Genomic DNA, 14,581 nt, shown 5'->3' with positions numbered 1-14,581 from the left:
TGTTCCGCCATACAGCGATCGCTTACCGATTCCCAGGAAAAGTCAAAATTAATTATTCCAGGAGACAAAAATAATGGTATAACGGAAAGACTAGCCATCAGAGTTAAGAGACACTGCAAGCACAAAACAAGCCTAAATTGTGTGTAAATTTACAGGCCGCTCTGCGGGTGTGCGCAGATTATATAACCTACGTTTAATGGAATTAAATATACATCCATACATGCACAAAGACAATCAACCTAGCACAAAGGAAGAAGAAGATACATGTATACAACACACGTCTATTTTTCATCCTATAGCAACGATGCAACATAACATAACAGCTCTCCTTCTCACGCGCCTCTGCCCAGCGGCAGCCATTTTGTGACGCTTCTGCTTCTTAGCACGCTAAAGAGAAAATGGCCTTTTTCCTACCATTTATTTCCCTTAAAATTACAATCTTTGAATACTGCTATCAAGATGAAAGTTACCCAGTCACGGAGGTTCTCAAGGCCGCCCGTTACCTGTTGGTCGGTCTTTGCACGCGTTTGGCGACAGACGCGAAAAGCCTCAGAGCGAACTCACAGCTTCTCCCTCCCTTCGTATGCACGCGCGCGACAAGCTCGCGCACCGACGGTTTCTACAGGTGGGGGGGGGGGCGTTGACGCGCTCACTTGGCTCCTCCTCGAGCGCCAAATGCCTTTGATGTGTGGTTTGTTAATGTTGTTATACACCGCCAAATCCTCCAAAGTGGAGTTCGAGTCGAGGGGGGTTACAACAGCAATTGTTGCAACACAGAATTAGATATACAGGAGATTGGGTTCCGTGTGTTTTTCTTGTTTCCTAACTGTGTTTAAATAAAGAAGTACAAAAAATATATACAGTTTACAATGCTAGATTACACTCCTAGCATAGACTATTGATACAGTGAGATACAGATAACAGAATATATTTTAGGGGCCATTGTGTATTTTGTTATCATTACTTTCTAATTTTCTTTCCTTAAACAACAAATGTTCATGTAAAAATTTGAGTGCATTCAATGTAGACAAAATTGATAGTTTATGATGGTTTTGATTGTTACATCAAATCATCTTGCTTAAGTCTTTTACAGTGTTGAAATAAATGTTCTTACTGTAGAGTTGAAAGTGAATTTGATAGTTTTATTGCTGTCATTTCACCAGTCTTTCATCTCAGAACTCAAGATTATGTAACTAAAGACATTAAATGGCTGTATTTCATGACTCAGTGGAGACTTAAACACACAGGTTTCTGCTATTTTATCTGAGTTTTGCTTCATGTGCCAAAGTAGTACTTCAAGTAGATTTGAGCAGTTTTGGTCCAAATACAACACTAAGGTGTGCTGAATTTTGGGCTGGATAATGAGGTAACAAATTCACTGACTTAATAGTATGTTGTAACCCCCATGTCCTAATATAATTGATACCTTTGAAGACTTGTGTAGGAAGTCATATATACAGCGCAGGATCCGGGTCAGGCTAAATTCTTAACCAAGGTTTCTGGAAGAGCCATGTTTTCAGATTTTTGCAAACAGAACATAGGTAGAGATAGTTCGAATCTCTGGGTAAATTCCAAACTTTTGTAGTTTGATAGTTAAAGGAGTTGCAGTGAATCAGCCTATATTTTACCCCTTTTAGAGATGTAAAAATATCAAACGATTTGAGTTATGATGTTCGGCAAATCAGACAAATACTGGGGAAACTATCTGGAGATTCTCCATCTAGGATCTTAAATGTTAAACGGCATAACTTAAATTCAAACCGTTTGTCAACTGAGAGCTCATGTAGCTCCAAATGGTGGTGATCAAATCTTGATTTGTAAAATATAAGTTTTGCTGCTATGTTCTGTATTAGGGGTTTTTTTTTAATTCATTTCTTCAAAAATCCTGAAAGTGCATATTGCAATAGTACAGTAGTGATAAAATTGTCTTTTGGACTAGTATCTTGTAATGTTGGTGGAAAAAATATGGTCTAACTAACCCTTCTTAATTGTTGCAATGTGACAAATGACTTTTGGACTAAGTTAGAGTTACCATAAGTCCAGATTTACCCAGACATGTCCTCTTTAGAGGACTGTCCAGGCATCCAGACAGGTTTTGAAAAGCTTCAAGCTCAGGGCCTTTTCGGGAGGGCATCTGCGCATGCGCGGATGCAATGTGGTGATGTCACACACATGTGTGCATGCATGTGACATCATCGCGTCAACCCTGCACATGCTTGGCTGCCCTCCAACTGTGGCTCCAAGCTTGAGAAGAAGAGGTTTAGGGAGGCTAGGGCAGAATGAGGCGTGACTTGGGCGGGATTGAGTGGAACTGGGCAGGCCTGCGGGGCAGGGCCACATGTCCAGATTTTAGAAGCCTAAAATCTGGTATCCCTAGACTAAGTTGTTGACATGATTTTCAAATCTCAGTATTCTGTCGAGTGATTCCCTAGATCAGTGTATCCCAAACTGTGTGTCGCCTGAAATTTCAGGTGTGCCACAAGACACTGGAGAGAAGGAGAGGCACAGTTGACTGCCTACAGGACGTGCCTCTCGTGGCGAGAAGCACATCCTTGTAGGCAAGAAGCCGGCACCAGTGCCTCTCCTCTTCACACGTTTTCCCTGCCAGCACCCTCACCTCGGGCCTTCATGCATGTGTGGACGTCTACATGATAACATCATGCATGCGCATGTCATCATCGCATCAACACGCATTTCCTTGATGCTTCAAGCCGCAGCTCGACAAAGTTTGTGGCACACTGCACTAGACCCTGGAAGATTTCGCAATACTGAAGCTAACTCTGTTTGTCAATATGATAGAAGATGGAATTGTGTCTATAGCCTGAACCATAGTAGTTTAGTTTTTTCAGTGTTTAGGTTAAGATGATGTTTTGTTGACCATTCTTGTATTTTAATAAATGCTCTAGATAGTTTGGTAGACAAGTATGTTAGATTTGAATCCACGGGAATGACAAGAAAAAATATTATTGCATATAACTGAATTTAAAGTGGTCATAAAAATGTATAGCAGCAGTGAAATTAGGGATCCTTGTGGTACTCCATATGGTGAGGTCCAGTGACCTGAGTAGGTTTCGTCCTTCAGTAATCTACATTGTCTGTTTGAAAGGAACCCTTGAAACCATTGTAGAACAAGTCTTTTGATTCCTAATTCAGATACCGCATATACTCAAATATAAATCAATCCGAATATAAGTTGAGACCCCCATTTCCCCCCTCCCCTCCGAAAGGAAGAAAAAAATGGTTGACTCAGATATAACACGGGGGCTTAATATTCAAGTGCCCTGGCCTGAGCCAATCAGGGCCTTAAGCCCCTCTCTGTGTATCATATGATGCACCGGGATGGGGCCTAAGGCCTCAGACATGTCGCTGGAGTCATTGGAGCATGAGGGACTGAGCACCCCAACTGCTCCGTTACAGGTACGGTGAGCGGAGTGGGGAGGGGAACGGGGAGGGGGCATCCAGTGGCAGGAGGGAGTTGGCATCCCTCCTGCTATTTGTTTTTTTTGGGGGGAGAGTTGGCCCAATGGCAGGAGGGAGTGGGAATCCCTCCTACCATAATTTTGAAGTGGCAGCGACCATCAGCGGCGGGGGGAGGGCACTTTTTCTTTTGGTTAGGGGTGGGAGGGGGGAAGGGGCACTGGTCAGGAGGGGGTGAGAGGGCTTTAAATAAAATTTTAATCAGGCTGATATTTTGCATGGTTAATACATGCAAAATATCTTCCCAATTAAAAATTTAAAAAAAAAATAAAAACGGTAGAAGCCCGGACAGCAGTGACAGCAGGTTGCTTCTCCTGTCAATAGTGTCAGGGCTCTGCTCCGACTCAATTGCTTTGAGTTGGTAGTTTGCATGCAAATGATTTGCACCTCCGTGCAAATCATTTGCATGCAAGGAAGATAGTGAATCAATCGCTGTTTTAAAATTGGCCAGGAATCGGCCAACAGTGATTGACTTCCTATCTTTAATTAATCTGGGCCTTTAACACTTGGCTCTCAGTCTATTCTAGCATCCCTCTCCAGCATCTTCCTACTGGCCACGTAAATGGTGGTGTTCAGCAGCACTGTGACAGAAATCTAGGTGCAAACAGCAAATAGGTGGTCAGGGACTTAGATATTTGGGAGACTAAAGTAGGTCAGGGCTTGATTGGGATATGGGGCGACCTGAGGCAAAGCAAGTTCAAATCTTTGTCAGGGAGGGGGAAGCACCTATGTCAGCAGTAAAGGGACAACTGGGCAACTTTGAACAGAGCAAGGTAGGAGTCTTTTATTGTGTGGCTCTGGTGCAGCTGAATCAGCTGCTTCTCCCAGTACCTCTGTTACTGATGGTAATTTCTAGTGCAAAAGGCATATGAGTCTTGAACCAGTGGGTTATTCATCTCTAATCGCAAGTTGTGTAGAAGGCATCGTAGATTTTTTTTCAGCTCCGCTATTCTGCAGCTCCTCAGTTTTACTTACTATATGCGAGTTGAAGGTATCTGTCTCATCTGCTCTGATTTTGATTTGTTATTTTTGGATTTGTTATCCTGAATTTTAGGCTTCTCAGTGCTTCAGAAGTTCTCAGTTTTACTGGAGCAGTTTTGTTTGGGAGAAGACCCAAACTTTCCTGTCAGAAGTCTATAGCTAGGAGGGCAACCCTTTTACAGGGCATCCTAGCCTGCCTGCACTATTACTTTTGGAAGGCTCGGGGACCATTCCATTTACACGGCTCGCTCATTACCATAACTTGAGCGCAGGCTGTGAATTTGTGTTAGTTCTGTGGGCTCTACTGGGTGCTGGCTTCTTTCTCCTTCTTCCCCAATGACGTGTGAGGAGCTGTGGTGGTCTGGGGCATAAGCCAACTTTTCAAAATGATTGGGGGTGCTCAAAAGCCCCGCCTCAGACCTTGCCCAAGCTCTGCTCCAGACCACGCCTCCATAATAATAATATTAATTGTAATGCCATTTTTTCCATTCATTTTTCATATATACACACACAATATAATCTTATTAACAATACATAAAGGTTAACCACAAAATTAAACTACAATATACTCTATGCTTCTCAACATTCATTCCTACCTTGCCTTGGTTACACATGCTGAACACAGATAACCCCTATGCAAATACAGGACCACAAACTAAGGCCCTCTTTTTTATTGCTGACCACTACAGTAAAAGCTCCGACGCTCATAGGAATTCTATGAGCTTTGGAGCTTTTACTGCAGTAGCCAGCAATAAAAAACCCTAATGTGGCTTGATAAAAGGGGGCCTAAAAGTACTAATACAGTAGACTCTCAGTTATCGGTCACCAATAGGGATTGGTAGATGCCGGATAAATATAGTTTCTAGTTACTTGAGCGTTACTATTAAAAATAGGCCTAACTAATATTATACCCCATACTATGCCATACCATAACCCATAGGTTCCCAACTTTTTTTGAATCAGAGTCCACTTTTTCAGTGAATGATTCGATAGCACCCCCCTTGGGTAAACTATATTGTAAATACTGTATATTGAAAAACAGACAAATTTTTAAAATTATTTTATTAGAAGATAATAACAATATTGATGTATTGCTCACAGTATGATTTTAAAAAATATGTTATTAAAAAATTAATGTAATATTATTAGTGAGAGAGCTGAGCTTGATGTGATGAAACTTCCATTCAGCGTCTGCTCCTTCCTCTCTCTCCACTTCCCTTCCCTGCCACTCAACAACTCCCCTCATTGGGCCACCTTCCTCCCTCCACCTCACCTTCGCAGGCGCTCTTCATAGTTTTCTCTTTCTGAGGTGTCCGGATGCAGCAACGTTCTCACCAAATCCCTCGCGACTGCTCTAAAGCTTCTCTGACGCACTTCCTGTTTCTGCCTCGGCAGCTTGCATCAGAGGAGAAGCTTTGGGTCAGTCGTGCGAACGTTGCCATGGTGGCAAAAAGTTGAAGCGTCAAAAGTTGAAGAATCAAAACAAAGACAACGGTGCTGCCATCAGTGGCCATTGGATTCGCCAATTGCTCAAGGGGGCGGTGACTGGTCCACAATGTCCCCTCAATATGACTTGGACACAAAGGCCCTGATTCTGCAAAGGGCGTCTAAGTGGCACCTGCCATTTAGGCATCCAAATTAAGTGGTTAATGAGCGATTTAAGGGTCTTAACTAGCGTTAATTGGAACTTAGGCGCTAGCTAGGCGTTCTTAGAATATAGATGCAAGTTTTGAGCCATGCCTACATATTTGTAGGCGTCCTCAACAAAAGTCACGCCTAAGTATATAGATGTGGGCATAATCTGGGCATGGTTAGGGTTAGGTTTGAGATAGACACTAGTTGGGCAGCACAGCGTGTCTATACATTGCAGAAATTGTAGGCGAATGAAAAACTGGTCTAAGTGAAATTTCAGCTTGGGCTAAACGTGGCTTTCTATGAGCGAAAGCTAGGCGTGCTATGGGCTTCCGAAATGATATTTTCTAAATAGAGTTCAGGAATTTGTTTTTTCCTCCTAATAGATTTAATAGGCCACCATATCAATAGGGCACATCAATACAAACATATTGCATGCAAAACATAGTACTTTTCTGCCCAAACAGCAATATGATTTACTAATTACAGCACATGAAAAATACAAACCTTTGGATTGCCTGCTTTAAAAGAACCCTTTTTTTTCTCACCAAACAATGCTGCAATCAGCTCTTTCTTGAAAGCAAAGAAAGAACATGAAAACATGTAAAAGATATAAATATTGCACACATTACGTAATTTCTCAAAGCTTAAAAATAGAAAAAACAGATACAGACCTTTTCATGCATTTTCCTTTATTGCAAATGGAGGTGTGCAGCTGCACAATGCTAACCTCATTGTGAGATCATCAAGGTGCACCTGCAAGGTATAATGCAACAATTAAAAGATGCGCTAGGTGTTGAACTTACAACCTCTGCAAGATCAGCACAGGATTTTTAACACATTGAGCTACATCAGCTTCTAATCAGGTGGATCTCACTGCTCTGTCATATCATAGCTTACTGACCTGCCTATGTATCATCTGCTTAGGAATGATATCACAGTCACCACAAATAAAGCATTTCTAGCTCACCAGGTTAATGCACCTTCTCTATCCTCTCCAGCTCACTGGTTCAAATCCCACATTTACTAATTTTAACAGCTTCCTATTAGCTCTCATACTATTGGTAGGTGGACTTTGCCATTTTTCATCAGCACATATCCCTTTCCAGGCAAACTTATTTTCACCTTCACATGGCTAGGACATCCTAAGCTGTCATCATAGGAAACTTCTCCTCTAACATAAAGAAGCCATTTGTGGCTCACCAAGTTAAGGCACATTGTTGCACCTTGTCCATCTTCTCAAGCTCACCAGTTCAAATTCCACTCTCACCTTCACTCATTTTAACAGCTTCCTATTAGCTCTCATAAAAGTATAAATGGTGGACTTTTCTGTTTTTCATCAGCATTGTTCAGTTTGCAGGCATGGTGTCAGGTCAAAAGCGCACTGGGACAAAGGCGCACCCAGACAATTGAGCGCAGCGCGGAGGCGCACACCGCTCTAAATTACTGTTTTTAGGGCTCCGACGCGTTGTGGGGGCGTTGTGGGGGTTTTGGGGGTTGTAACCCCCCACATTTTGCTGAAAACTTCACTTTTTCCCTGTTTTTAGGGAAAAAGTTAAGTTTACAGTAAAATGTGGAGGGTTACAACCCCCCAAACCCCCATAACGCCGGCGCCACTTCTAGAACAAAAATTCCTTACCTACTACATAGGGCACACCTAATACAGCCGACGGTTCTCAGTACAAAGGAAACCGCAGCCTCCTGTCTCAGGACTTAAGTACTCCCACCCCTATGACATCACTTCCAGGTTCCTAACTCATTCAAACAACCCATAAAAGATTTAAAGGGGCCTCTAATAATAACATTTTTCATAGAATACTATGAATCAACTTGCGCTAACCAGTCAGAAGATTCATTAAGGCCTCGAGGTGACATGGAATCTAATTTAAACATCCATTTAAGCTCACACAGTTTTAACCTACGTTCTGTGTTACCTCCCTCCCACCCTACTATAATGTGATCCAAAACCCGCCATTTAAGGTCTTTTAGGGTATGTCCGCACCTTTTCCAGTGGCGGACCAAAGGGGATGATTCATTATGGGTATGGACTCTTGATTTATGTTCAGTTAAGCGGACACGTATCGGGCGAGTGGTACGGCCCACATACAACTTGGGGCAGGGGCACTGAACTACATAAATTACATAATCAGAGTTACAAGTAGTCTTGTTCCTGGTTTCAAAAACTTCCCCAGTGCCCAGATGGGTCCACGTTTCCCCTGACAAGGTATACACACACCATTGACACTGGCCACACGGAAGATGACAACCACGACTCCTAAGAGTGATTTCTTGCAGCTTGTTGTGATTAATATATTCTCCTATTTTTCTCCTTCGTTTATAGGAGAATATAGGGTGATCTTCCAAAGTTGGAATAGCCAATTTCGCAATGTGCCAGTGCTTCATAATAACTTGGGTCACACGGTGGGCGAGGGTAGAGTAGTCCTGAACAAAGGCCACTGTCTCCAGAGGATTAGTATCTTTTGTGTGGTCCTGCAACAACCACTCACGATGGGCATGCTTCGCTCTTTTATACGCATTTTTCACTACCTCATAGGGGTATCCTCGCTGATAGAAGTGGGATTTCATATTCCTGGCTTGAGCTCGGAAATCATCTAAAGAATCACAGAACCTTCTCAGTCTAAGAAATTGGCTAATTGGTAAACTTATTTTTAGCCCTTCAGGATGAAAACTGTGGATGCGTAGTAAGCTGTTCCGATCTGTCCCTTTACGATATAGGGTAGTTGATAAATGAGTGGCCCTTTTTCTCACTAAAATATCCAGAAACGGAATCTCGTCATGTTGTATAGTGTCAGTAAATTTAATTGATATTATTATCCAATACATTTAATTCTTCCACAAACTGGACAAGATCTTCCTCAGTTGAAGTCCATATACAGAAGATATCGTCTAAAAATCTCTTCCAGATTTTTACATGCTGAAATCCAGGCATCGGATAGATATGGCACTCCTCCAACTCTGCCATAAACAGTGCGGCCAATGAGGGAGCCAGCGACGCCCCCATGGCAATCCCATGTTTCTGGAGGTAGAAATCATTGTGAAACCAGAAATAGCTTTTGGTTAACACAAGAGTAGCCATTTCCATTAAAACATCCAAGGATAGTTGAGGACGTATAGTCTGTTCCATTAAAATTTGTCTTAAAAGTGCCAGAGCCTGATCCACAGGGATCATGGTATACAGGGCTGTAACGTCCAATGTCACCAATATCCAATGGGGTTCAAATGCTTCTATTTCAGCAATTATTCTTAGCATGTGAGTGGTATCTTTAATAAATGATTGGATAGATGAAACTTTCTGCCTCAGAAAGATGTCTAAAAATTTTGACAAAGGGTCCAAAAGGGAATTCCGCATGGGTACAATGGGGCGTCCGGGTTTTTAAAAAAATTTTTGTGTATTTTCGGAAGAAAATAGATTATAGGTATGACATGAAATTTTGGATTCAGGAAAGCAGCTTCTCTAGGGGTGATCATTCTAGATTTGTATGCTTTAGAAACCAAGGTGGAAATGGTGACTTTTAATTCACTGGCAGGATCACTTGGTAGTCGTTGATAGAAACATGTATCATCTAACTGACGGTGGGCCTCTCGTAGGTATTGATCCTTAGACCACACCACAATGGCTCCACCCTTATCCACTCGGGTGAACATCATTGAAGTATCGTTCCATAATTGCTGCAAAGCACACCATTCAGTGTAGGACATATTATATTGCAGTGGAATATGAGCCATGTCACGCTCCATTTCTTCAACATCTGCAAGCACTAAATTCCAGAACATAATCAAGTTGGGATGAAGAGGAGATGACGGACACCAACCCGACTTATTGGATATCAAAGTCCCATCATTATGAATTTGATGATCCTGGAAAAACATTTTTAGATGAAGTTTACGTAATAAACTATACACCGATAGTCGAGTATTAAAGGCATCATATTTGACAGTGGGACAAAGCCCAGCCCAAGATTTAATACCGTCTTTTGTATCGGGCTCATCACTAAAGTTGTTAAATTTATTATGGCTGATTGGTCCGTAGTTGTGACCTGGTCTGGGGGCCCTGGGCATATCCCTGCTGTCCTTGGAATCCTACCCGCTCGATCCGCGAGTCTTTTGTCTGCCTCTGGGCCCTCACTATTGAAAACCCCCTTGACCACGTTGTCCCCTCGTAGCTGGATGTCCTCCACTATGACTGCTAGTGGAACTTGAATCCGTGGACATACGATCTTCCTCAAAAGATTGTTTGTGAACAATATTACCTTTGAGTAGCCATAAATACACTTGATTGGTGGCGTAATCTCTCTCATCCCTTCTATACTTCTTGATTTTAGATTGCTTAATTGATTCTCTATAATTCTCAATTTTTAAATTATGATCACACTCTAGAGTAGTAAAAGCTGATTCATTTGCACAAGACTGTCGAATCATTTGTTTCAGATCCTCAATAGTTTTTTTCAATTCTGCTTCCAGAGATGTAATCTGCTCAATAATAAGCAACATAAGATCCATACTGCACTTATTCAAAATGGCATACCATTTCTCTTGGAACTGGACTTCATTAGAAAAAAGTGTGGGACCTTTCTGTATTCTTAGCCCCCGCGGAATCATCGAGGTTGATACATATTGAGCCAATGTATTGGCATGTAATTCTGCTCTCACAAGTTTTTTTTGCTGAGTCTCCAGCTCGAACCATGATGGCAATCCCATAGTGGGAATACTGCCCTCAATAAGAGTTGGTCTATTAAGAAGTTCAGTCCGCTTCTCTTCCAAAAATGTAAATACTTGTTGGTTTACTTGCATTTGAGCCATCTGTAACAATCTTCCTATCCGTGATTACTCAAACAGCAGTCACACACTCTCAGTCACAGAGTCAGCAATAATATATGGTGCAGTTTTATAATAATTTTTATCAGAGATCCTTGGGGATATCAGATTGCCTTACAAACAACATAGTTTGAAAGGGTTATTTCCTCATATTACCCCGTGGTACCTCTTCCTCCTCTTGTTCTTTTACTTTTTCTATTTACTTTTTTCTTTTTTCTATTAATTATTCATGATTCTATGATATACTTAGCTTTCAGCCTTGCTATATATCCCCTCAACGCCAACGCATTTCAGTCTCTTTTTCAAGGTGAAATGGGGAAACTGAAAACCAATAATAAAAACAGTTGATGTAACCTAATTATACATAAACCTATAAAGTCTTAAAAGATTGTTACAGATAGTATAAGAAGGTCCATCAGAGCAGAGTTTTCTCTTTTAGGATTCCCATTCTGTGTTATTGCTTATGCTGATTTCTGATACCTTACTTTCCTGATTATCTTTTAACTTTTTCTTTCCTATATCAGCCATAACTCTCTCCATTCCACAGGACCATTAGCAGCTATAGTAATTTGCAATTGATGTCTTTCTAACATTTTTCATCTTTCCAGGTGAATATGCTGCACCTATGGAAGGAACTCCTTGCTAGCAGCTCAGATATCAAATCCAGGTGAGATTGATATATTGCTAGCTACTTATGTTTCTTTATTACAAAAAAGCTCAGGCAGAACTGATTTTTTTTCTTTTGGACTCCCATTCTGTGTTATTGCTTATGATGATTCTCCTTTAACTTTTTGTCCCCCTGATATCTGCCACAACTCTCTCCATTCCACAGGGCCATTAGCAGGTCTGAGAATTAGTGATGATAAAAATTTGTTCCAGGTGTGTTTGCTGAAAAAACACCCATGCTGTTTGAAACTTTGGTGCCAGGAAAATGGATATGCAAGTTACATGAATATGTGTTAACCGTACCCGAGAGTGGAACCTATGATGTTAGGAAGATGGAAGCAGTGCTTTTACTCATAAAGCTAAAGGTAATTATTTTTAGAGTCATAAAGAAGCAGCTCAAAAGATTAATCAGTTGAGGAATGGTGCAGTGGAAGAACTCATTTGATAACTATTGCCAGTGTGATAACTACTGCTCATGTGGGGGGGGGGGGGGAAACACCCAAAGGATATCCAATCGGTGGACATGATTTTGATGGGAATCTTATTATGGGTGCCTAATTGTTTGGCATCCTTATTATAAAAAGGGTTCAGATGCAGCTGCCTCTTCTTTTTACGAGTCCAACAGTGTTTATGCTTCTGTTCATTCTAGGTGTTATTTTGAGACTGTGCTGTGACATATTCTCCCACAACATCTGCTTTTTACTTTTGCCACAGATGTCTTTCTAACATTTTCCCTCTTTTCTCCTGATTTCAGGTTGACTATGCTCATCTCCCTAGAGTGGCTAATGACTCCCCTTGTGTTTCCCAGAGGCCAGAGCAGGTCTGTTAAAACTGGGTTCAGCATACCAGCTTGCACCTGGGAAAGACTTATTGGCAGCAGCTCAAATACCAAAACAGAAAAAATAGGTGAGAATGATGTATTGCAATCTTTGTTTGCTTACTTTAGATATCCTTCACTTGACTGCAAATTGTGCTTACTATCTGCACTGTTACAACTATACCTCCTCTTCCCTGAGTAGCCCTTGTGATGGATTAAAGACATATTCACAATGCTAACCTGTTTCACATTTTTTTTCCCTGCTATCATCTCATACTTTGACAAGGGTGTACTTCTTGATGACTTTCTGAGAGAACAGTATATTGTTGAGTTTTAGGCCCTCTTTAACAAAGGTGTGCTACATCAACACATGCGCTAACTGCTAACGCGTCCATAGGATAACATGCACATGTTAACATTTAGCACGTGCTAATGGCGCCCTAAAGGGCAATGCATTTAGCATGTGCTAAATGTTAACACGTGCATGTTATCCTATGGACGTGTTAGCAGTTAGTGAATGCGTTGATTTAGCATACCTTTGTTAAAGAGGGCTTAAAATTAGCACCAATATATTCTTAATTTGTCTCAATCTATCCTCCTTTTTCTACAGCCTGCCTTCTCCTACCACGAGAAGATTATGGGACCTTAACAATTCAACCACAGTAACAATTTGGACCTAGGAGTGGCTTATTCTTCATACCTTTGATCCATCTCATCAAACTGCAGTTGCCCGATATTACACTTGCTTGCTGCTTTTCTGGACTGTGCACTGATTCTAGATTTGAGTGTCTAGGAAGTTACATGATGTTCTACAATTCAAATTTTAAACCATTTTTGTCCTTGTGCTTATTTACAAAAGGCAGGCCAGGGCCCATTCAGATACATTGAGTAGCATCCAGGCATTTGTGTTTCCTTAATAAGCACCACTTTAAATTCAGCTACTTTGTCATATTTACCTTTGTTTTATCTAGTGTTCCATGAGGCCCAGGCTGCAAAGGAGAGAAATGGGGTGGCCCTTAGGGGGTGGCAAACAGGGTATCTGTGCTATGTTTCAGGGGGGGGCATAGGCTGGCATGTCTCCCACTTGCTCACCAGTCCAATGAGATGTCTAAACTGCCTCACAGCCTGCAAACAGCATAATATTTGAGAAAATGGCATTATATGAGACCTGGAGAGGATGGACAAGGTGCCTTAACTTGGTGAGCCAGAAATGAATTATTTCAGTCAGGGGAGAAGTTTTCTACCCTGATAGCTTAGGATATGCTTAACTGCAGCCATTTAGGCGTGCTTCGGGCGCTCTGATATGGCTTAGCAAGAACGCCGCCGCTACACCCATAATGACGCCTAAACGAAATAGTATAAACCTGAATTGCTATTATTTTATGGCTCATTGTCTAGCACAGTGGTTAGAATGAAGGTTAGCATGTACTTCAGCTCACACAATACTCATTTTAATAAAAATTAAAAGCTACAGACCAATCAAATATAATTTTCATCTCAAACAGCTCAACATTAGCAATACTAGAAGCAATAAATTCCAAAAGTTGAGTTTTCAATTGATATAAACAGCAGTATTTGACTCCATGTCACATTTATTCAACCATACTTATGATTCTAGCTTTTGGGACAATGACAGCAGTACTTTAAGCCATTGAGCTAACAGTCTTTTGTCTCAGCTAACTGTGATATAATAGCTAATCAGATGATACCTTAACAGATCACTAAGCTATGATATGACAGGAGAGTCAGAGAAACTGGAGTGGAAGGTGGTGTAGCTCAATGTGTAAAAGCTGTGTGCTGATCTTGCAGAGATTGTGAGTTCAATTCCCAGACCATCTTTTAATTGTGGCATTGTACCTTGCAGGTGCACATTGATGATCTCACAATGAGATCAGCATTGTGCAACTGCACACCTCCATTTGCAATGAACTAGAAGCCACATTCAGGTCTGTTATGTGTTTTATTCTGTTTTTAAGATTTGCCAAATGAAGTTATGGGCTTTCTTTGCTTTGAGCAAAAACCAAAAACAACTGCAGACTATGTACAAGATGCAGGCACTGTTTATTTTAAACTTTAATGGTATATATAACCTTATTACCAACCAAGGGACCCTCGGTTGGTAATAAGGTTATATATACCATTAGAGTTTGAAATAAACAGTGCTTGCATCTT

The 14,581-nt window shown here is 41.2% G+C and overlaps 1 protein-coding gene across 4 annotated transcripts in view; it reads right to left on the bottom strand.

Moving 5' to 3' along the window:
- The window catches only part of ZNF638 (zinc finger protein 638), a 570,425-nt gene that overhangs the window by 479,814 nt on the left and 76,030 nt on the right, over positions 1-14,581 (bottom strand). The window contains exon 1 of one of the 4 annotated variants that reach the window (XM_033953382.1): positions 504-640. The exons of 2 other annotated variants lie outside the window; for them this stretch is intronic. The gene's annotated coding sequence lies outside the window, so the exon portion shown is untranslated. Of the gene's footprint in view, positions 1-470; positions 641-14,581 lie in introns of those variants that run through there. One more of the 4 variants, XM_033953390.1, reaches the window with a different exon arrangement.

The sequence above is a fragment of the Geotrypetes seraphini genome, chromosome 1 (assembly GCF_902459505.1).
Source record: "Geotrypetes seraphini chromosome 1, aGeoSer1.1, whole genome shotgun sequence".
Classification (NCBI taxonomy): Eukaryota; Metazoa; Chordata; class Amphibia; order Gymnophiona; family Dermophiidae; genus Geotrypetes; species Geotrypetes seraphini.
This window is presented reverse-complemented; position numbering and strand designations above follow the sequence as displayed.